Source organism: Schistocerca piceifrons, chromosome X (assembly GCF_021461385.2).
Source record: "Schistocerca piceifrons isolate TAMUIC-IGC-003096 chromosome X, iqSchPice1.1, whole genome shotgun sequence".
Classification (NCBI taxonomy): domain Eukaryota; kingdom Metazoa; phylum Arthropoda; class Insecta; order Orthoptera; family Acrididae; genus Schistocerca; species Schistocerca piceifrons.
Window position 1 is genome coordinate 811,023,122 of NC_060149.1, and position 22,639 is coordinate 811,045,760.

Genomic DNA, 22,639 nt, shown 5'->3' on the forward strand with positions numbered 1-22,639 from the left:
CATCATATGTTTTTCGTTATTGAGTGAGAAACTTCTAAAATTAAATATAAACTTCTATACATTTTATAATACTTGGGAAATTATACTGATCACTATATTTTTATGAAAATAAATATAGATTTTTTAAATTGAAAAATTCAGTTAAAAATTTAAAAATACAAAAATTAAAAATGTGTTGACTTATATATTTAATATTTAATATCAAAAATGTAATAATTTTTTCATTTATGGTGTTTTTAATGTTTTCTATTCAGTTGAAATTAATAATTTTAACTGAAGTACTTATTGATGTAATTCAGATAAATCAAATGAGTAAAGTAGATTAATATTGCATAGTTTTATTTAAATTCATTTTATCAAATAAAATTGAGTGAATAATGGAAAAATGGAGCCTGCACACATAAAGTGTGCTGAAAGCCATGTTTTTCCGCTACTCATACATACAAGTTGACATGTGTGACAGATTCGTATTTTAGCCATTGTTGATAATGAAAGTTCTTGCACCAATCGTTGAGATTCATTTTGATGCTCAGTAGATGTAAGTATATGATGCCTGTATGTTTCATATATCATTCTTCCAATTAGGTATCTCCTCAGTTTTTATCCATTGCAAGTGTCCATGAGTACAATATTAGGTAGTTAGTAACATTCAATATGCAATTATCAAATAAAGATAAAGGCAATGATAAATGTACATTGTTCAATAGATCATGCAAACCTACATTATATATATTACAGGATGGTACTGATAAGTGCAGTGTCAATTATTCCGATTTCAAAACTTGGTTGTACCACTTCAATGGCTTGAAAGCCAGTAGACTGGACTTAAAACCACAGTTGGCTTAATATATGCATATATTTAAACCTGAATGGTTACATTCTAAAACATGTATCTTTCCTATAGGCTGCAAGAATTTTAAGTTTGGTTCACACTCTTGATGAGAGTCAAGGGGTGTAAGTGCAATGCTCATTACAAATCAAATCCTTGATCATGCAAGATGATCCAGTGCAAATCTCTTTCTCGTCTCTAAATTCTTAATATAACTGAATGTTGGGATTGGCCACTGTGCGCAATGATAACGCTCTCAAAGTGAGAACAATAACTTCACGTGTGCACCAGCTGATATTTATTATTAGTGAGTCGTCCAACCATGACCAAGTTGGAGGAAAATGTAAAAGATCTTCGAATTTAACTCAAAAATGAGGATAAAAGATTTTTATTTGTTTTAACCAACCCAATAAAAACACAGAACAAAGAGTTTTAAAACTCAAATAAAACTACAAAATAACGTCAACTCACTGTGGAGGTACAATAAAAGTGTCGAAGGCTGTATGATGAAAGTGCAACAAAACCTGCTCATCTGGGTAACTTGCAAATTCAAACTTAATGATAAAACTAGATGCCACAAATTATCACCAATTAAACAACACAAGTTGCGTGGCAAAGCGAGCAAGTAGTGAGCTTCTCTGAATATGGACCGCAATACTGGAGTTGTGACACATTTACCTAAAGTCAGCAGTCCGTGCACCCATAACCGCCATACAGCAGACAGATCAGTGACCCTCACGGCAGATGGTGATGAAATGGCCACAAAACGTAGATCTCCATTCACAACTTCCTACTTTCAAAGAGACCCTCATGGAGGTGATGACACACTGCTGTTTTCACTGTAACAGACGGGAATATCGCTTATTTCACGAAAAAACGGGGGAGCATTCAAGGAATTTCTTGGTAAACAAAACACACTTTAACAAATAAGAGGTCGGTACCGTGCTGGAGCAGTATGCCATCGATTGGTCGGCTTGTTCGCGCCAAGCATGGTGGCACGGTGATTCCATTCCAGTGGGTACACCAAATTTTGGACCCCCACCCCCACCCCCCCTACCCTGGCCAAATACCGTTTCGGTGTCTTGTGCTTTGACGTCTGAACAGAATAGACAAAAATGTCATGCTTGTTTATTATCTGGGGTGGGCAGTGGCAGCGCAGCACCTCCTGCACAGCTCTAGGAGAGGTGCCGATTCTGGCAACAAAAGCACAAAACAGGCCAGAGCTGTACTTCTGCGAAAATTGCCGAGTTCCCAGGCGACCTTCGCCCTTCCTACAGAGATTAACTGACAGCCATCTGCCTGCTATGTCCCTGTCTGTGGCCTCCACTGTAGCCACCGTCTATGCCTCGAAAAGGCTTCGCTATCACCTTTCGAAGGGAAGAGGATTGCCATGTACCTCTGGTGCCTGATGTTCCTGTACGCCTTCCACACAGCAATGCCCTGCGGATTGCCGTCGCGCAAGACGCCTGCAGTCGACAATGATCGACTTCACTGGCCATTTCTGGGTATTCCTACGCCAGGCGGCGTATATAGGACTATTACTGCAGCTCTCCAGCAGTTTGTGCCGCCGAGTCTACCAACAAGTAAACAAGAGTCATCAATACAGCATTAACGGATGAATACAACGCCATTCCACCACCAATCGTGACTACAACTGATTCCGACCTTGGAGAGTAATCGATGGTGACAGATTGTGCGTTTTCTCTTGCACCTTCATAGAACTATATTCACTGAGACAGTATTCTTATCAGATCAGGAAGTTATCTTGCGGTCTTTTGTAGAGATTCAATTCCTGTTGTTGTTTTCTTGTTGCGTCCTTAGAGAAATAAATACTGTAGTTCAAGCCTACCTTGGACCTGACTTCTTTGTGGATTCGCCATCCCACAACAGGACACTACACTGCCGACAAAGGGAACATTTACCCAGTGATAAAAACGCAAAGCTTTCCTCCTAGTAATCGTGACTAGTACAGCGATGTGTGGCAGTAATGTTACAGATTACACTGATCAGCCAGATCATTATGACCACCTACCTAATAGCAGGTATGTTCACCTTCAGCGTAGATAACAGCGATGATGCATCATGGCATGGAAGCAATGAGGCGTTGGCAAGTCGCTGCACACACAAGTCAACTAATCCCCAGATATTCTGGGGAGGGGGCGACCAGCTCTGATGCCACGTTCAATCACATCCGCCATGTGTTCGATCGGGTTCAGTTCTGGCTTACAGTGGAGCCATCACATTAATTGGAACTGACAACTGTGTTCGTTGAACCACGCCATCACACTTCTGGCCTTGCGACATAGCGTATTATCTTGCTGAAAAATTCCACTGGCATCAGGAAAAGTGATCCTCACTGTCATGAAGGGTGTTCATGGTATGCAACCAGTGTACGATACTCCTTGACCGTCATAAGGCATTGCACGGGCTCCAATGGACTCATGGATGCCCATGTGAATATTCCCTAGAGCTAATGGAGCTGCCGCTACCTTGCCTCAATCCCACAGTACAGGTGCCGAGGAGCTGTTCCACAGGAAGACAACGCATTCTCGCCCTCCCAAGGGCATGATGGACGACGTATTGGGATTCGTCAGACCATGTAACGCTCTGCAAGTGCTCCAAAGGTCAGTGCCAATGCCCATGTGACTATTTCAGTCGTAGTTGCTGGTGTCATGATGTTATCATTGGCACATGAATGGGTCGTCAGCTGCAGAGGTCCAACGTTAGGAGTGTTAGATGCACGGTGTGCAGACAAACCTGCACTCTGCCCAGTATTAAAGTCTGACTTTAGTTCCGCCACAGTTCGCCGTCTGTCCTGTTTCACCAGTCTGCCCAGCCTGCGATATCCGACACCTGTAATGAGAGGTGGCCGCCCAAACTACGATGGCTAGACGTGATTTCGCCTTGGTTTCGCCACGTGTTGAAGACACTCACCACAGCACACTTCAGACACCTGACAAGTCATGCAGTTTCCGTAATGCCCCTGTCGAGCCTCTGACCTATTAGAATCTGCTATCACTCAACTTTAGATGGATTGCACAACTTCCCCACTCTACACATGGACAGCACATTCACTGATAGTACATGCACCGTGCGTGTGTTTGACTAGCAGTCATTCCTTGCCAGGTGACTCTGCTATTGCCTGGATGGGTTTAAATCGATAGTAGATCGGCTGTCATAATGTTCTGGATGATCAGTGTATATTCATATACACTATGTGATCAAAAGTATCCGGACACGTGGCTGAAAATAACTTACAAGTTCCTGGCGCTGTCCATCGGTAATGCTGGAATTCAGTATGGTGCTGGCCCACCCTTAGCCAATGACAGCTTCCACTCTTGCAGGCATACCTTCAATCAGGTACTAGAAGGTTTCTTGGGGAATGGCAGCCCATTCCTCACGGAGTGCTGCACTGAGAGGAGCTATCGATGTCAGTCGCTGAGGCCTGGCATGAAGATGGTGTTCCAAAATATCCCAGACATGTTCCATACGATTCAGGTCAGGACACTGTGCACGCCAGTCCATTACAACGATGTTACTGTCGTGCAACCACTCCACCACAAGCCGTGCATTATGAACAGGTGCTCGTTCATGTTGAAAGATGCATTCGCCACCCCCGAGTTGCTCTTCAACACTGGGAAACAAGAAGGTGCTTAAGACATCAATGTAGGCCTGTGCTGTGATAGTGCCATTCAAAACAACAAGGGGTGCTAACCCCCTCCATGAAAACACGACCACACCATAATGCCAAACAACAAGGGGTGCTAACCCCCTCCATGAAAACACGACCACACCATAATGCCAAACAACAAGGGGTGCAAACCCCTCCATGAAAACACGACCACACCGTAATGCCACCACCTCCGAATTTTACTTTTGGCACTACACACGTTGGTAGATAACGTTCACTGGAGTGGTATGGCAAAGAGAGAGCTGGCGCATTTTGTTACTGCAGGTTGCCTACATCTGGGGCAGGTATGCACTCAGGGGCAAATCTGTTGTTCTCCTTTGATTGACAGGTCATTAACCTGTTGTTCTCCTTTGATTGACAGGTCTTAACCAATTGTTCTACTAAAAGGATCCTTCCTTTTGACTGACAGGTACTTAACTTATTGTTCCCCAACCCCCTCCTACTCCCCTATCTCCTCAGGATACCTCCAACCCACCGGCACCCCTCACTGTTACAAGAGCACTTTCAGGTCTGAGTTATTGGAATAGCCCCACTGACTCTTATCAGTTTGATTGATTAATTAATTAAATTGATCAATTAATTAACCTAACCCCTCCCCTCCCCCTCTTGAACCCCTGAAAATGACAGGAAGTTCAAATTCCAGCAGGACAATGCAACACATCATGGCTACTAACCTAAGAAAATGGCCGGAAAATAGGTCACTTAGGTTACCTCCACTAATCTAAGTCATTTGACCGCCACCTCTTCCTAGGAATTGTCGGGAAAAGGTCTCAGGCTGTGCTGGGCTGCAGGATACAATGAATGTAAGTCTTTATTTTGCATGCAGTGTTTATTTAAACAATTTGAGGCAGTATCCCCATCCAGTGCGTTCACCATGAGGTATGTAGTCCAATTGAGCTAGAACACAGTACCGCCACCAGAAGGCACTGTCTCTTCATTGATGTAATCAAAGATGGTTGTCTGGGGGGGGAATGTCGGGAAAAGGACTTAGCCTGTGCTGCTGGAAAGTGGAAGGAGTGTAATTTATTTATTTTGGAACAATTTATTTAGGGATGGATTTCACATAGTTCACTTATTACACTAATACAAAACACTCGCCCTGATGCTACATAGCGTTCAGACCTGCAAACTACTCGTAAATCACCGAAATAATGCATATATAATGCTCTGCCAACAAGCCCACAATGCTTAAGTAGCTGAAAATAATTTAGTGGGCGGACACTCAGTGCACATAAAAAAGGCTTTCGCACTATCGTCAACCGCGACATATCAGTGAACTGCCCCCTACAAAACTCCAAGGGGCGGTTCACGCCAGTCCCATATACGAGATGCCTCTCAGCCACGCATGTGTGTTGCTGGTGCGATACCTCTCTGCTTGTGGATACTCATGTCACAGGTGTCGTTATAGAAATCTGTTCCAATGCTTCCCAGAATAGCACAGGAGGCATTGCTCCTAGCAATCCTAACAGGACATGCGAGTTGCGTCTAGCCTTCCTAGCGTGGCTGGCGCATTGCCGTGAAATGTTATCATAGCGACTCACCATCGCAGGTTCTCAATGTTGTACTGACATCACATGGCTATGTAAATAAGAGCCAAGTCGACCTCTCGGAAATTGGAAATTGTCGCAAAAATTGTTAACGTTCACTTTTGTAGGAGCTTGCATGATGTCTCAGCTTGTCCACATGGAAATTCTTGTCCTAACAGAACCTGTTTAAGAAAATAGCCTAGAATAACACCAAATGCATTCCTCCCGATGGTCCTAATATGGTACCCCATCCATTACGTGATGCCCTTCCTGGGAATCGTTAAGTCTTGCTTTCAACAAACATCTCCGAAACGCAAATGGTCTTACCGCTGTGTAGAGGCTCCTACGTCCCAGTACAAAGGATGTCTTGTGAATGAATGGAGCATTGTGATCGGCTCTTACTGAATCTGCCTGCCAAATTGCTGACGCGGATGTGGCATGTTGTGGATCTGCATCCCAACATTGCTCTGGGTATAATGCGTGGTTGATCCACACTTGAATGCTAACTCAGGTCTACTGTAGGTCTTGGGAGCCATCTGCGGAATATGCATATACACAGACATACAGGAAACAGAGAAAACGCACTGCAAATGTGGAATATGTGGGGTGGAGGTGATTGGATACAATCGAGTACAGTGTTATACTACACCTTCCAATCAGTGCATTTGCGCTAGGTGTTGGCAGCTGTACTAGATTTACAAGCAATTTTAGAACATGGGAAGAGACGTCATGTCATGATCACATGGGTAGAAGTGACATAAAAGCTATAGAATTACGGAAAATACGTGTAAGTTGAGAGAAAGTACACTAAAATGTGGGGAAATTGAGGATGTACTTGTGTGTCTTCTGGTTGGTGCGGAAGAATTCTTGTACTTGTAACTGTCTTTTATTTAAAATCATCCAGTGTTTGTGTGATGTGTTATGGTAGCAGTAGTAAGAACATGAGTTTTACCATGTGACATCTTGCTTTCTATGAGAAGCAATGGATCTGAACGAGTTAATGACAGTTTAGAACCTGACATAGACCTCGAAGTTGTGGCGGAAAAAACAAAATGTGTGGCAGTGTACAAAGCGTGTTACAGCAGAAAAAAACTATGTATCAAACAATGATATAGGGTCACAGGGAGGGCCTCTTCAACTTATAGTATAGCTTGTGGGATACGGTCATCCTCCTACAGTACAGGCGATGAACTTTACACTGGTCCGTGCAGTGGATCAATAGCTGTATATTTAATAGGACTGTCACATATGCTCGATGTCAGCATGCAGACAGTATTTGTTTTCAATATATGGGAGGAGAAAGATGTAAAAATCTTATCGAGTTCTCTATTGGATGAAGTTAGTGGATATTTTATAGTTCGTAATTTTTCTCTGTTGCATGGTACAGAATAATGAAGAGAGCATGTTGGGCTGACAGATGTGAATGGGCCCTGAGGGACACGAATCTGCTTCGGACACCAGTACTTTTATGTAGTTTGGGGATGCACCACAATGTAGTAGCAAAATCCTCGTCCTTACTCAAGTGCCCGCACTGTCTTTCATACTACCTCGTGTTGCAGGAGCAGGCTTCATTTGGCGCTGACATTACACATCGTAAACTGTTGGCAGAGCTACAACAACATGTTCCCATTTCCACCGAGTGATCAAAACACGGTCCTGTCGCACTAACTCAGGTCACTCTGTTTCTACACAGGTTGCAGAATGTTTAGTTCTGACTTAATTGGAACGATCACATGCGCAAAGGTGCAGAAACGGCAGTAGTTGCCGGAGGCATGGGGTCTATCTAAAATTTTTCTGCAGCAGATAGGTTCGAAAAAGGTGACTCGTTTTAGGATATGAGAGTGCCAGAAATATGATTCACTAGTGGCTGTAATCATTAAAGGACTTCTCCATAGGATCCAACGCAGTTATATGGTTGAATGGAAAGACCTGATTCCAAATCCCAGACAGCATTTCTACCGGAGAGCGTGACACTAGAGATCTGAAAATCTAGTGTACATTTCTTACGACGTCAATCAGTGTACCATCTACTGTTTGTGATCCTTCTCAATCAACCATCGCCTATATCCCAGTCGATATATCATCAAACCTCTGACGTGGCATCGAGACAGGATGTGTTAGAAATACTGGAGAAATATCTAGCGGCGGCGTGAGGGAGTTGCAAATACCGGCTTCATACAACCTTCCTTAGCCGAATCACTTTCTAAAATCGTTGATTTTATCACGAGGTTGAAATTCAACTTTTCTCAACTTTCGCCTAACTTTCATAGTACTTACAGTGGATACTGACGCAGTTTGGAACTCCTGTGTGATGGTCTGGTCAGATGTCTGCCTATTACACATTACGACCCTCTTCAATTGTTGGCGGTCTCTGTCAGTCAACAGACGAGGTCGGCCTGTACGCTTTTGTGCTGTACGTGTCCCTTTACCTTTCCACTTCACTATCACATCGGAATCAGTGGTTCTAGTGATGTGTAGGAGTGTGGAAATCTCGCGTACAGACGTATGACACAAGTGACACCCAATCACCTGACCATGTTCGAAGTCCGTAAGTTCCGCGGAGCGCCCCATTCTGATCTCTCACGATGTCTAATGACTACCGAGGTCGCTGATATGGAGTACTTGGCAGTAGGTGGCAGCACAATAACCTAATATGAAAAATGTATGTTTTTGGGAGTGTCCGGATACTTTTGATCACATTGTGTACTTGAATGAAATGTTCTTGTGCATAACCATGCTTGGTTGGATAATGAATTGATACATTTGGTTACATTTGGCGTTTTCATCAACATCTAACATCTGCAGTGATTACTCTGTAATTCGCAGTTAAGTGCTTGGGAGAGGGCTCATCGAACCAGCTTTAAGCTACTCCTCTACCGTTCCACTCTCGAAAAGCGCTCGGGAAAAAGTTAAATCTTCCTGTGTAAGCTCTGACTTCTCTTCTTTTATTATGCTAATCATTTCTCCCTATATAGGTTGGCGCCATCAAACTATTTTTACACTCTGAGGAGAAAGTTGGTGACTGAAATTTCATACGAAGTTCCTGCCGCGGTGAAAAACGCCTTTGTTTTAGTGGCTGACAATCCAATTCGTGTATGACATCCGTGGCACGCTCTCCCCTATTTCGCGATAATACGAAACGATCTAGCCTTTTTTTGAACTTTTTCGATGTTCTCCGTCAATCCTAAGTGATGCGGACCCCACACTGCACAGCAATACTTCAGAAGGATGTGGACAAGCGTAGTGTAAGTGGTCTCTATAACAGGCCTGTTATATTTTCTAAGTGTTGTGTCAATATATTGCAGTCTTTGGTTTTCTTTCCCCACAAAATTATCTATTTGATTCCTATTTAAGTTATTCGTAATTGTAATCTGTAAGTAGTTGGCTGAATTGATTTGTGTGATTTTTTGCATAACCGAAATTTAGTGGGTTCCTTTTAGATTCGTGTGGATGAGCTCATACTTTTCATGATTTAGAGTCACTTGCTACTTTTTGCACCACAGAGATATCTTATGTAAATCAATTTTGCAATTCATTTTAATCGTATGATGACTTTACATGACAGTAAATGATAGCATCATCTGCAGACAATCGAAGACGACTGCTCAGATTGTCTCCTAAATCGTTTATGTAGGTCAGGAACAACAGGGGGCTTATGACACTTCCTTGGGGAGCGCCAGATATTACTTCTGTTTTACTTGATGACATTCTGTCAGTTATTACAAACAGTGACCTTTCTTATAGGAAATCACGAATCCACTCACACGACTGAGACGATACTCCACACGCACGGAATTTAATTACAAGTCACTTGTGAGGAATGGTGTCAAAAGTCCACTGGAAATCTAAAAATATGGAATCAGTTTGACGTCTACAGCACTCATTACTTCATGAGAATAAAGAGCTAGTTTTATTTCGCAAGAACGATATTTTCTGAATCCATGTTGGCTATTTATCAATAAATTGTTTTCTTCGAGGTGATTCACAATGTTTGAGCACAGTGTATGTTCCAGCATCCTACGGCAAATGGATGTTAGTGATATGAGTCTGGAATTTAGATGATTACTCTTATTTTCGTTTATGGGTATTGGTGTGACTTTTTCAACTTTCTAGTCTTTGGGTACGGATCTTTCTACGAGTGAGCAGTTGTATATGATTACTAAGTATGGAGCATACTCTGGAAGGAACGTGACTGGTATATAATTTGGACAGGGAGCCTTGACTTCCTAAGTGTTTTAAGCTGCTTCGCTACACCGAGGATATCTACGTCTAAGCTACTCATATTGGAATTTGTTCTTGATTAGAATTCTGGAGTATTTACATCGTCTTGTTTTGTAAAGGAATTTCGGAAAAGTGTGTTTAGTAACTCTGCTTTACTGGCGCGGCCGGCCGGTGTGGCCGTGCGGTTCTAAGCGCTTCAGTTTGGAACCGCGTGACCGCTACGGTCGCAGGTTCGAATCCTGCCTCGGGCATGAATGTGTGTGATGTCCTTAAGTTAGTTAGGTTTAAGTAGTTCTAAGTTCTAGGGGACTGATGACCACAGATGTTAAGTCCCATAGTGCTCAGAGCCATTTGAACCATTTTTACTGGCGCTGTCGTCCATACCAACACCTTTGTTATTGCGCAGTCGAGGTATTTGACTGCTTCTTGCCAATGGTGTACTTTACATACAACCAGAATCTCTCGGGGTTTTCTGCCAGATTTAGAGACCGAGTTTCGTTGAACAAATTAGTAAAAGCATATCACGTTGAAGCTCGCTCGAAATTCCGATCTTCTATAAAACTTCGTCAATCTTGGGGATTTTGGCAACCTATTTGGCATGATTTTTTGCCGACTTTTTTGGCATGCATTTTTCGTTGCTTCTGCAATAGTGTTGTGAACTGTTTTGTGTGCCATCAGGGACCAGTACCATATCTTATTCATTTATTTGGTACATATCTTTAAATTATCGTCGATACTGTTTCTCTGAATTTAAAGCACATTTGGTCTACCGTAACATCGTTAGATTGAAAGGAGTGGAGACTGTCTCTTAGCAAGGTATCACGCGAATTTGTATCTGCTTTTCTTTCTTTCTTTCTTTCTTTTGTTAAAGGTTCTCGTATTTTGCGTTTATATTTGGTGGATTTGGATATCACGGTATTCATTGTAGCTACAATGACCTTGTGGTCACTAATCTTTGTATCTGTCATGATGCTCCCTATTTGTTCAGGATTATTTGTCGCTAAGAGATTAAGTATCACATCCATTTACACTTCTAGTGGGATCCTGAACTAGTTGTTCAAAATAATTTTCTGAGAAAGAATTCAGTACGATTTCGGACTACGTTTTAGGCCTACCACCGATTTTAAACATGTATTTTCACCAATATATCGAGGATAGATTGAAGTCACCACCGACTATAATTGTTTGAGTTATTTGAAATGACACTCAAGTTTTCTTTGAAGTGTTCAGCAACTGTATCATCTGAGTTGAGGGGTCGGCAAAAGGGTAAAAGGAACCTGTTATTAATTTATTCTGGTTGTCAAGTTTAACCTCTACCCATACTAACTCTGAGGAACTATCTACCTCAATTTCACTACAAGATAAACTGTTACTGACAGCAATAAACATTACACCACCAACTGTGTTTAATCTATCCCTTCTGAACACGTTTAGATCCTTTGTAAAAATTTCGGCTGAACTCATTTCAGGATTTAGCCAGCTTTGTGCACTTATAACGAGTTGAGGTGCAGTGTTTTCTGTTAGCACTTGGAGCTCTGGTTCCAACACAGCTACGATAGTTTACAACTATAATATTGATTGTTGCTTTGTCTACCCGCTTCCCGTGTTCGTCCTGCACCCTTTGAAATTGAAGCTCTTTCTGCACTTGCCCGAGACCATCTAATCTGAAGGATCACCCACTCCTCTCCATACAGCCCCCGCTTCCTGGGTATCCGCTTCCTGCGTGTAGCGGACTTCTGACCGATTTAGCAGAACCTAGAAACCCACCACCCTATGGCACACGTCGAAGAATTTGCAACCTACACGGTCGCAGAACCATTTGAGCCTCTGAGTCAGAACCCCCACTTGGCTCTGTACCAAAGGACTACAATAGCTTCTGTCGACCATGTTACATATCGTGAGCTTCATCTTCATCTCTCAAGCAAGACTGGTAGTCTTTTTTACTTCAGCTAGCCTCCCAAAACCAGAGAGAACCACTTACAGTCCAAAGTGGCACAAATTGTTAGTACCACATGTAGCTGGCTGCACCCTGTTCTCTTTATGGCATCTAGAAGCACCCATTCCTCATCTGGAATAACTCCTTCCGGTATGCATACAGAGTACCAATTGTATACCTTCCTCTCCTTCATAGCCATATCACTATGGTACCCCACTTTGCGTCTCACATTGGAGCTCCCAACTAACTATAATATCACCCTCTGTGTATGCCGAGACCTTGGATGCCGAAAGGATCCCTCTGGGACAGGTCAAGCAACTTCATCTAGCTCAGGGACTTCGTTAGCCACAGATAGCGCCCAAAACCTGTTCGTCAGATGAACCGTGGAGGTCCTCTGGTTGGCCCCTTGGAAAGGGGCTACACCTTGGAACAACCTCCCACTCGATCACAGGTAAGGGGTCAACCTCAGTGTTGGCGGTACCCTGTGCGGCCACAATGGTGGACCAATCGGGGGACACGTTAGTCGTGGTGGACGATGATTGCCCTGCCCGGCCTCCCACAATGATGCCCATTGGCAATAGCCTCAAGCTGAGTGACCAAAGCCAAAACCGCCTGGAACTGTGACGGAGGGTCACAAACTCGGCTCACATCTGAACACGGCGATCACAGTTGCTATCGACACTAAAGACGACCTGATAAATACACAGACACATACGAAATATAGGAGTTGAAGCTAAAGAACACTGTCGAAATTTAAAATAAGTCGGTTCTTAGCAGAAGCTGTGTCAGCTCATAGTACTCTGATGCGTTGCTGCTGTTACTGCTACTGCTAGGATAGCTGTCATTCGACTGGGTGATCTAACTACTACAAGTGGCTGTTGAAACACAAAAACAAATGCCTGCAAAAAGAGCTTTTATGCTCTACACTGTTATTAAAGCGCGGATCTTTGGCTGATAAGTAAATAAATACACACGAAGCAGAGGAGTTGAAGCTAAAGAAAACTGACGAAATTTAAAATAATTCGCTTTGATTTGCTGCTGCTGCTGCAACTACTGCTGCTAGGACAGCTGTCACTGACAGGAATTAGAAAATGTCACACTAGCAGCTATCAGTAAATAATTGTTCCTTTATAAAGTGACCAGTATGAATTCTGAGCTGCATATACCACTCAGCTTCGGTCTACCCATATGTTCACTCGTTCGTGCGCTATGCATCACGACGTTAACATCTTTGAAGTCAGTGAAACGTTAAATAATAACATTCCCTCACTAATAACTTTCCCTCACTAATACGTAATCAGTACGAGCAATCCACAAACACCGAACAAAGTTTTTCAGTAGTAATTAGGTAGAAAACAAACAATCGTATTTCACTGCTGGTAGCTATATTAGTTTGCAGTTTTTTAACTGCCGAATTGTGCAGGTCTTCACAGTAAAGTCACCAGCAATGAAGAATTCCCCACACATGCGCAAAGGTGCAGAAATGGCAGCAGTTGCAGGAGGCATGGGGACTATCTAAAATTTTTCTGTAGCAGATAGGTTCGAAAAAGGTGACTCGTTTTAGGATATGAGAGTGCCAGAAATATGATTCACTGGTGGCTGTAATCATTAAAGGACTTCTCCATAGGATCCAACGCAGTTATGTGGTTGAATGGAAAGACCTGGGAGAGGGTCGAGGTTCGCTTAATGACGAGTCTGGCTGAAGTGTGAACAGCAACATACATCACCTCCAGCAAAATCAGGGCTAGCAACTGCATCCGACGGTGACGCAGCGATCGCTTGGCATGGATTGAGGTAACGCCATCAGCTGTTCGCCTGTGATTGTGGTACCTGGTGTAATTCACTGAATGCACGGTGAGCCCCCGTTTGTGTCTCGCAGATGAGGCAGACAACAACGGCCTCTCTTCGAAGAAACTGACTGAAATTGAGCTGGTCGGTGTGGCCGAGCGGTTCTAGGCGCTTCAGTCCGGAACCGCGCTGTTGCTACGATCGCAGGTTCGAATCCTGCCTCGGGCATGGATGTGTGTGATGTCCTTAGGTTTAAGTAGTTCTAAGTCTAGGGGACTAATGACCTCAGATGTTAAGTCCCATAGTGCTCAGAGCCATTTTTGACTGAATTTGGCAGCCTGGGTGGCGAGGCCTTTCAAATTGCAAGCATAAACAGTGAGTCCACAAATATGGGCGTTAGCCATGTTTCTTGTGGTTTCGTCTGAAGAGAGAGTTGCCAAAGCAAGGTGGGTAGCTGGCAATGCAAACACATCTTTGGTGTGATTTCACGTGTGCTGGACTGCTTGTCAAATTGCTCGGCAATATTTTATAAAGTTTTAGACTTCAGATACTTATTTTAAAGCTTATTTGTGTTAATATTTGCTGTGGAGGTAACTTATTAGTAGATTTTCCTTCATCTCAGTCTTTCCTTCTGTGTTATTGATTCGAGTGGTCTGTTATTCGCGAGTATGCTTAGTGTCGGTCATTCAAGTCTCAGGCCTCAGCAATGTGTTTACATTTCGTGGCGTGCGGTTGCAAAAAAAAAAAAAAAAAAATGGCTCAAATGGCTCTGAGCACTATGGGACTTAACATCTATGGTCATCAGTCCCCTAGAACTTAGAACTACTTAAACCTAACACACATCCATGCCCGAGGCAGGATTCGAACCTGCGACCGTAGCAGTCGCGCGGCTCCGGACTTAGCGCCTAGAACCGCTAGACCACCGCGGCCGGCGTGTGCGGTTGCAGCTGTTGCGGTTCTAAAGCTAAGAACTGTTAAAGTTGTTTGTGCTCTGTATTCGAATGTTAAATTTAGCAGTTTTCAATCGTTCATCCAAATATTAGCAGTGTGTTTGCATTTCGCGGCGTGCAGATGCAGCTGTAGTGGTCCTTAAGTGAAGTTCTGACAAAGTTGTGTGTGCACTGTTGTATAGTTATTAAATTTAGTAGTTTTCAATGGTGCCTCGTGCTGTTTCTGGTGAAACAGAGGTTTAATAAACTTTTGGAAACTTTCACCCACTGTGATTTTTAGAGTTGTTTGTGCTTTGATGTCGTTTAGTAAATTTCGTGCTGTAATTTTCAGCTGACGTTTCTTATTGTTTCTAGTGAAATATTTCAGTAAAATTTTCATTCACTGTTTTAATTTCGTTGAGTGTCCCAGGGGCCGCTTCAGTTTTTAGTTTTAGCTTAGAAATTGTGTGAAGTTTAGGTAGTACTAGTATTAGTAAGGAGAGAATTTTGAGATCACTATTGTTAGTTCTTTAAATACTTCTACTGTTGTAATTGAACTTAGGTAATCTAAACGTTTAGGATTCTCAGTAACTGTTGAAATTTTACCGTCAATGAGAAGTGTGGGCTTTGTAGAAAGTATTTTCTTTGGGGGGGGGGGGGGGGGTGGGAATGCAGTGTGCAGTGGGGAAGCCAGTGGGCATTCTAGCGAGATCTTCTCCTGGAAATGCATAATCTGTAGCAGAAATAAGTTGATAGAGGAGCAGGCGTGTAAGATCAGTGCCCTTCAGGTGCAGTTACAAGACGCAAAGGAGGGACTAGATAGGGTGAGGAGGGTGAAGTGTACTGGGGAATGGTAACTGGCAGTTGGTAAGAAGACAACTAGGAGGTGGAGATATTCAGACAGCTGTACTTTACGTATCAGCAATAGATTTGACTAACTGTCAGAGTTGAGTGGAGAGGAGCCTCCTGTAGCTGTAGGTGTAGGAAACATGTAGCTGTCTTCAACACTTAGGAAGCCGAAGTCATTTGCAAATTGTAACAGAAAGAAGATGGTTCTGCTGCTAGGTAGTTCGCACAGTAGATGTGTGGGCCACCAGTTGCAATAAGTGTTGGGGTGTGAGTACCAGGTCACCAGCATTGTGAAGCCTAGTGCGGTGCTGGCTCAGATGACTGACAGCATAGTGGAGTCATGGAGGAATTTTACGAAAGAGGATCAGGTAGTGATTGTGGGTGGAGCAAAAAATGTTCAAATTTGTGTGAAATCTTATGGGACTCAACTGCTAAGGTCATCAGTCCCTAAGCTTACACAGTGTAGTGGGTGGTGGTGGTATCACTCATGAAAAAATTCCTGTAGTAGTTGGTGTTAGAGCTGCACCGTTTTTGGATTGAAGTCAGCTGGTAGGTATACCTGCTTAAAGGAAGTCCCTCTAACACAGGAATCACCTTCAGAGTAGGTCAGGTAACTAAGTAGAGAAGGAATTAGCACGTTTCATCAAAATATAAGAGGTATTAGAGATAAAGTTAGTGAAATTCTTACGAATGTTGACTCTGACGTTACTGGTATATCGAAGTACCACATAAATAATTTGACGATTCTGAAGCTTCTTTACCTGGATAAAGATTATCTGGCTGTTTTTCAAGGAGTTCTTTGCGGAGTGGGGGAGTAGCCATGTACATAAGAAACAGTATTCCATTTAAGTTTAGACGTATCACGGCACTGCGCTTAACAGGTATTTGAATGCTGTGCAGGGACAGTTGAATTTAGTGAAACTAAACCTAATTTTTGTTTATAGGTCCCCTAACTCTGATGTCAGAGCATTTCGGCCCAAGATAGAGAAGGTTCTTGGTTCACTTTATAGGAAATTAGTTATATGTGGTGACTTCAATATTAATTTTGTATATGATGGTTCAAAAAAGAGGATGTTGGTAGATCTCGTAAATTCTGTTGTTGTATCAGATGCCAAATGTGGCGTATTGACACCACATGCTGTGGATGGGTGCCAGGAGGTGCTGTATTAAAACTCGGCGAGAACTCTCCAAATGATTTATTTGCTTCCACTACAGCGCTCCGTTCACCTCAGCCTGCATCACACGGCCCCACAATGCTGAGGAAGCACCCCAATGGCCCGTGTCGAGGCATCCTTGTACGCCAGCGGAGTGCGTCGTCGTCAGGATACCGCGATTGACTTAGCGGTCTGCGTCCCTGCCGACTCAGCGCTGCTTTGTGTGAGCTGCAGGCGGCCAGATGGATCCTTCTGCTAGCCGGCGTGGCTGAAATCACGGCGACGAACAAGCGCCCGCTATCCGACGTCCGAATCTACGGCCGTCGCCTCGGAAGTCTCCAGTGCGTGTTGGGAGCCCAGACGACTGCCCGCGGTAGTGAGTCAAAGAGTGGCCCTCAACTGGCTGGGTTCAGACCCCTTGTCGGCCTCAGAGGGTCTAACCAATGACCGACCATGGACGCTGTTGCCCCTTCTGTTGTTGCGTGTAGCCCAGCGGTGTGACACGCCTCACCGACCAGGAGAGCTGCCACACTTGAATGACTCTTGTTAGAAAACAACACCTATTTATACTCAGCTGTGCGCCTCTGTTTCAGTAATGCACTGCTTCACGTCACATATGCATAACACTTAGGTTGGCATGTGGCCCTCTTCTGCCTGTGACTTGCGCCATGGAAACTGCTGTGTGCGCCCTCTCTGGTAGTTCTATGCCAGTGTGGCCTCTATTTGCCTTTGCAACTGCTGGTATGCGTAACTTACTGCAATGCGGCCCGCACCTGGCTGTAGCTCGTGCTCCGAACATCGCACAAAACTAACTTTCCCTACCCTAAACGGTGGTGCCGCTACAATTCATACGATCTGATGCAGATTGTGTTTTTTCCAACTAGGGTGCAGGGGAACAGTAGCACAGCCATAGACAATATTTTTATTCATTCTTCATTACTAGATGGGTATTCTGTTAGTAAAAAGGTGAACAGCCTTTCAGACCACGATACTCAAATTTTAACACAAAAAGGCTTTTGTACTCAAACAAATGTCACAAACTTGTAGGAAAATTAATCCAACAGCAATAGAGAGTTTTTTAAACCTCGTTAAGGAATAAGAGTGACAGGATGTTCATAGTGCGGATAACATAGATGACAAATATAATGCTTTCCTTAAAACATTTCTCATGCTCTTTGAGAGTTGCTTTCCATTAGAATTTTCTACACAGGGTACTAGCAGTAAAAGGCAGCCTCGGTAGCTGACTAGTGGGATAAGGATATCATATAGAACAAAGTGTGAGTTATGTCAAAATGTTATAAGTAGTCACAATAAAGCTGCAGTAGCACATAACAAACAGTATTGTAAGGTGCTTAAAAATTTTACTAGGAAGGCAAAGAGTATGTGGTACGCAAATAGAATAGCTAATTCACAGGGTAAAATTAAAACCATATGGTCAGTTGTGAAGAAGGTGTCTAGTCAGCAGCACAAGGTAGATGGTATAAAGTCAGTTCGTGGTAAAAAAATTTCTGTTACTGATAAGTAACAGTATCTAACAATCATTTTCTGAGCATTGCTAGTGAATTTAATAAAAACTTAGTTTCTTCAGGGACTCATATAAGTCTCTAGGAAAATGCCTTTCCGAGATTGATCTCTGAATTACTCGTATGTGATATTGACAAGAAGGAGATTGAGTCAACAAGTAAATCACTGAAGACTAAGGACTCTCATGGATATGATGGAGTGCCTAGAAGAATAATAAAGTACTGTGCTGCACATGTTAGCCCTGTACTTAGCCATATTTGTAATTTTTCATTTTATATCACATAATTTGCTATCAAATGTACAGTTCGGCTTTAGAAGTGGTTTAACAATTGAAAATGCTATATTCTCTTTTCTCTGTGAGGTACTGGTTGGATCAAACAGAAGGTTTCGAACGCTAGGCATCTTTTTTTTTCATTTAACTAAGGCGCTTGATCACAAAATTATTGCTCCAGAAGTTGGAACATTGTGGAATACGGGGAGTAGCTCACAGTTGGTTCACCTCTTACTTTAAAAACAGACAGCAAAAGGTCATTATTCACAGTGTTGAGAATGGCTGTGTTGTGGGCTCTGAGTGGGGGACAGTCAAATGCGGAAGGGGCGGAGGGGGGAGGGGTGTCCTGGGGATCAGTGTTGGAGCCGCTCCTGTTCCTTATTTTTATACATGATGTGCCCTCTAGTATTACAGGTAATTCTAAAACATTCCTGTTTGCTGATGACACTAGATTGGTAGTAAAGGATATTGTACGCAACATTGGCTCTGTTTCAAATAGTGTAGTTCATGACATGAGTTCATGTCTTGTAGAAAATAAACTAACGCTAATCCACAGTAACACTCAGTTTTTACACTTTCTACCACACAATTCAACAAAATCCGACGTTTTAATTTAACAGATTGGGCATATGATTAGTGAAACTGTAAAGTTCAGATTTCTAGGTGTTTAGATAGATAGTAAACTGTCGTGGAAAGCCTACGTTCAGGATCTTGTTCAAAAACTTAATGCTGCCATTTTTACTACTCGAACCGTATCTAAAATAAGTGACAGTTCGACACGAAAAGTAGTCTGCTTTTAATATTTTCATTCGCTTATGTCATGTGGTATTATATTTTGGAGTAACTCTTCCCATTTTCAAAGGATATTTTTGGCTCAGAAACGAGCAGTTCAGGCAATACGTGGTTTAAGTTCACGAACCTCTCGTCGACCGCTGTTCACTAGTATGGGTATTCTGACATTGGCCTCTCAGTATATATATTCTTTACTGTCGTTTCTTGTTGACAATATCAGCTTGTTCCCAAGAATTAGAGGCTTTCACTCAGTTAATATTAGGCAGAAATTCAATCTGCATTTTGATCGCACTTCTTTGACTCTTGTGCAGAAAGGTGTGCAGTATACTGCTGCATCCATTTTCATTAAGCTACCACAAGAATTCAAAAATCTTAGCAGTAATTTACGCGCTTTCAAATCGAAACCTAATAGTTTCTTCATGGGTCACTCCCTCTATTCTACCGAGGAGTTCCTTGAAAAATTAAGCTGATTCCTATGTTATATTGTTGGTTGAGTTTGCTTAAACTTATGGCTTGTCTTCTTTTGGGTTCAGAAACATTTTATTTTATCTGTTATTGCTCTTATGTTGTGATTTCATGCACTGACACGTTCCATGACCTTGGAGATTTACTCCTCAGTTTGGTCCTATGAAAGCAGATGTGTCAAACAAAAAGAAAAAAACAAGAAAAGAGTGTCGCTGCAAGCTTCATCGACGAATAAGCGACAACGGCGTAACCACGCCTGCCGACGTTTCGCTACACCGCCGTCTCTACTCATCTTCTTACAGCTGAGCACGGGAGCGCTCCGCCCCATCTACAGCATCGTCTTCTACGAGGGTCACTCCAAAAGAAGGTACACTATTTTTGTAAAAATACAGTTTTCATTCTGCATGTGTGAAAGTTTTACAGTGTGTAGATACATCCTTCCCGCTTGTTTTCAAACTTAGTTTAACCTGTTCCCGTGAGTGACGTCTTCCAGATGGCTGCTACACTTGACGTTCGTCAGAAGCAACGTGCTGTCATAGAATTCCTGTGCTGTGAAAACGAGACAGTGGGAAATACCCACAAGAGGTTGAAAAAGGTGTATGCAGATGCTGCTGTCGATCGCAGTACAGTTAGTCGGTGGGCAAGCAGGTTACGTGATGAAAGCGGGCACGGCAATATTGAGGATTGTCCTCGCAGCGGCAGGCCTCGTACTGCACACACTCCAGACATTGTGCACAGAGTTAACGAACTGGTGACTGCTGACAGACGCATCACAGTGAACGAATTGTCACGCTACGTTGGGATAGGGGAAGGAAGTGTTTGCAGAATACTGAAAGTGCTGGCGTTAAAAAAGGTTTGTGCCAGGTGGGTTCCCAGGATGTTGACAGTGGCTCACAAAGAAACAAGAAAAACGGTATGCAGCGAACTTTTGGAACAGTACAAGAATGGTGGAGATGAATTTCTTGAAAGAATTGTGACAGGTGATGAAACATGGCTCCATCATTTTTCACCAGAGACGAAGAGGCAATCAATGGAGTGGCATCATGCAAATTCACCCAAGAAAAAAAATTCAAAACCACACCTTCTGCTGGAAAAGTTATGGCTACAGTGTTTTCGATTCCGAAGGACTCTTGCTTGTGGACATCATGCCAAGTGGAACCACCTTAAATTCTGATGTATATGTGACTTCAAGCTCGACTGAGTCGTGTTCGACCACATCGGCAAAAGCAGGATGTTTTGCTGTTGCACGACAATGCACGGCCACATGTCAGTCAAAAAACCATGGGAGCGATCACAAAAGTCGGATGGAAAACACTGAAACACTCGCCTTACAGTCCTGACCTGGCTCCATGTGACTATCATCTCTATGGGAAACTGAAAGACTCTCTTCATGGAACAAGGTTTGAAGATGATGACTCCCTTGTGCACGCTGCCAAACAGTGGCTCCAACAGGTTGGTCCAGAATTTTACAGCGCGGTATACAGGCGCTGGTTTCAAGATGGCGTAAGCCAGTTAAGAGGGATGGAAATTATGTGGAGAAATGAAAATATTGTTCCTAAAGGATGTATCTACACATTGTAAAACTTTCAAACATGTAGAGTAAAAGATGGATTGAAAAAAATAGTGTGCATTTCTTTTGGAGTGACCCTCGTAGTAGGCCAGCTGTGTGATCAATGTAATAGGCAAAACATTGTGTGAAAGTTATTGTTAAATGTTTTCTCAGTGAAAGACCGGTATTTTGTCAGCATCAAGTGATACATTAATATGAAGAGACAATTGTAAATACACATGACGTACCTGTGAAAATGGATTGTTTAAAGTTAAGTAATTCTTCTTATCTATGTTGTAAAAAAGTGAAGCAATATTTTATGTGTTATAGTATCCACTCGGACTCCTCCTGGAACAAACCAAAGAACCCGCTACTGTAACGGCGGGTGCATTTCCGTGCGGGACAACAAATAGTGACGAGTCTGGTTGTTATATAGTGCTGCCTCGTCTACTTGCAAAGTGTTACAGTGTGCGTGTTCCTGTGGGTTTGTCTTTTGATTCTATATTTCTGTGTATCATATCAAGTGTTGAACCATGTCTGAGCCACCACAGGTGAGAAGGTACACTACTACGCGACATGGAGAAGATTTGTCTCATTGGGTACAGTAATACCCGTTGTATAACAACATACTTCGTTGTTCTTGGCAGAACAGCGGTTTTATGGTAACACAATTTTATTCAATACACTGAAAACGGATACAGATGTAGAAGAGAAGGACGATTTGTATATTTAATGATTAATATATGCACTTCCTTCAAAAATAGATCCCTATATCCAGTTTTGTGATGTTTGAGAAATGAGTCAATGGTTTGTTGTCTGCTGACCACAGATAGTGGATGTAGAATCTGTAATTATATTTGAGACAGTCCTCTTGCCACCTTTAGTAGAACCAAAGAAAGGAAGTATTCCAGAGCACTAGAGGGCCTGGAGTGTGGCTAACCAATACGGTAACAGGAACCTCCTCCATTTCTGAGGAAGCGTGGGATGGCTTGGTGAACGGCCATGTCCCAACACTCCGTCGCTGGTTTCTGACGTTGAAACACCTATTTTCAGTGTGTTCCGTAAAACTAAATAATATGGGAATGGTATGCATGTGGAATATTTAAGAGCAGCTA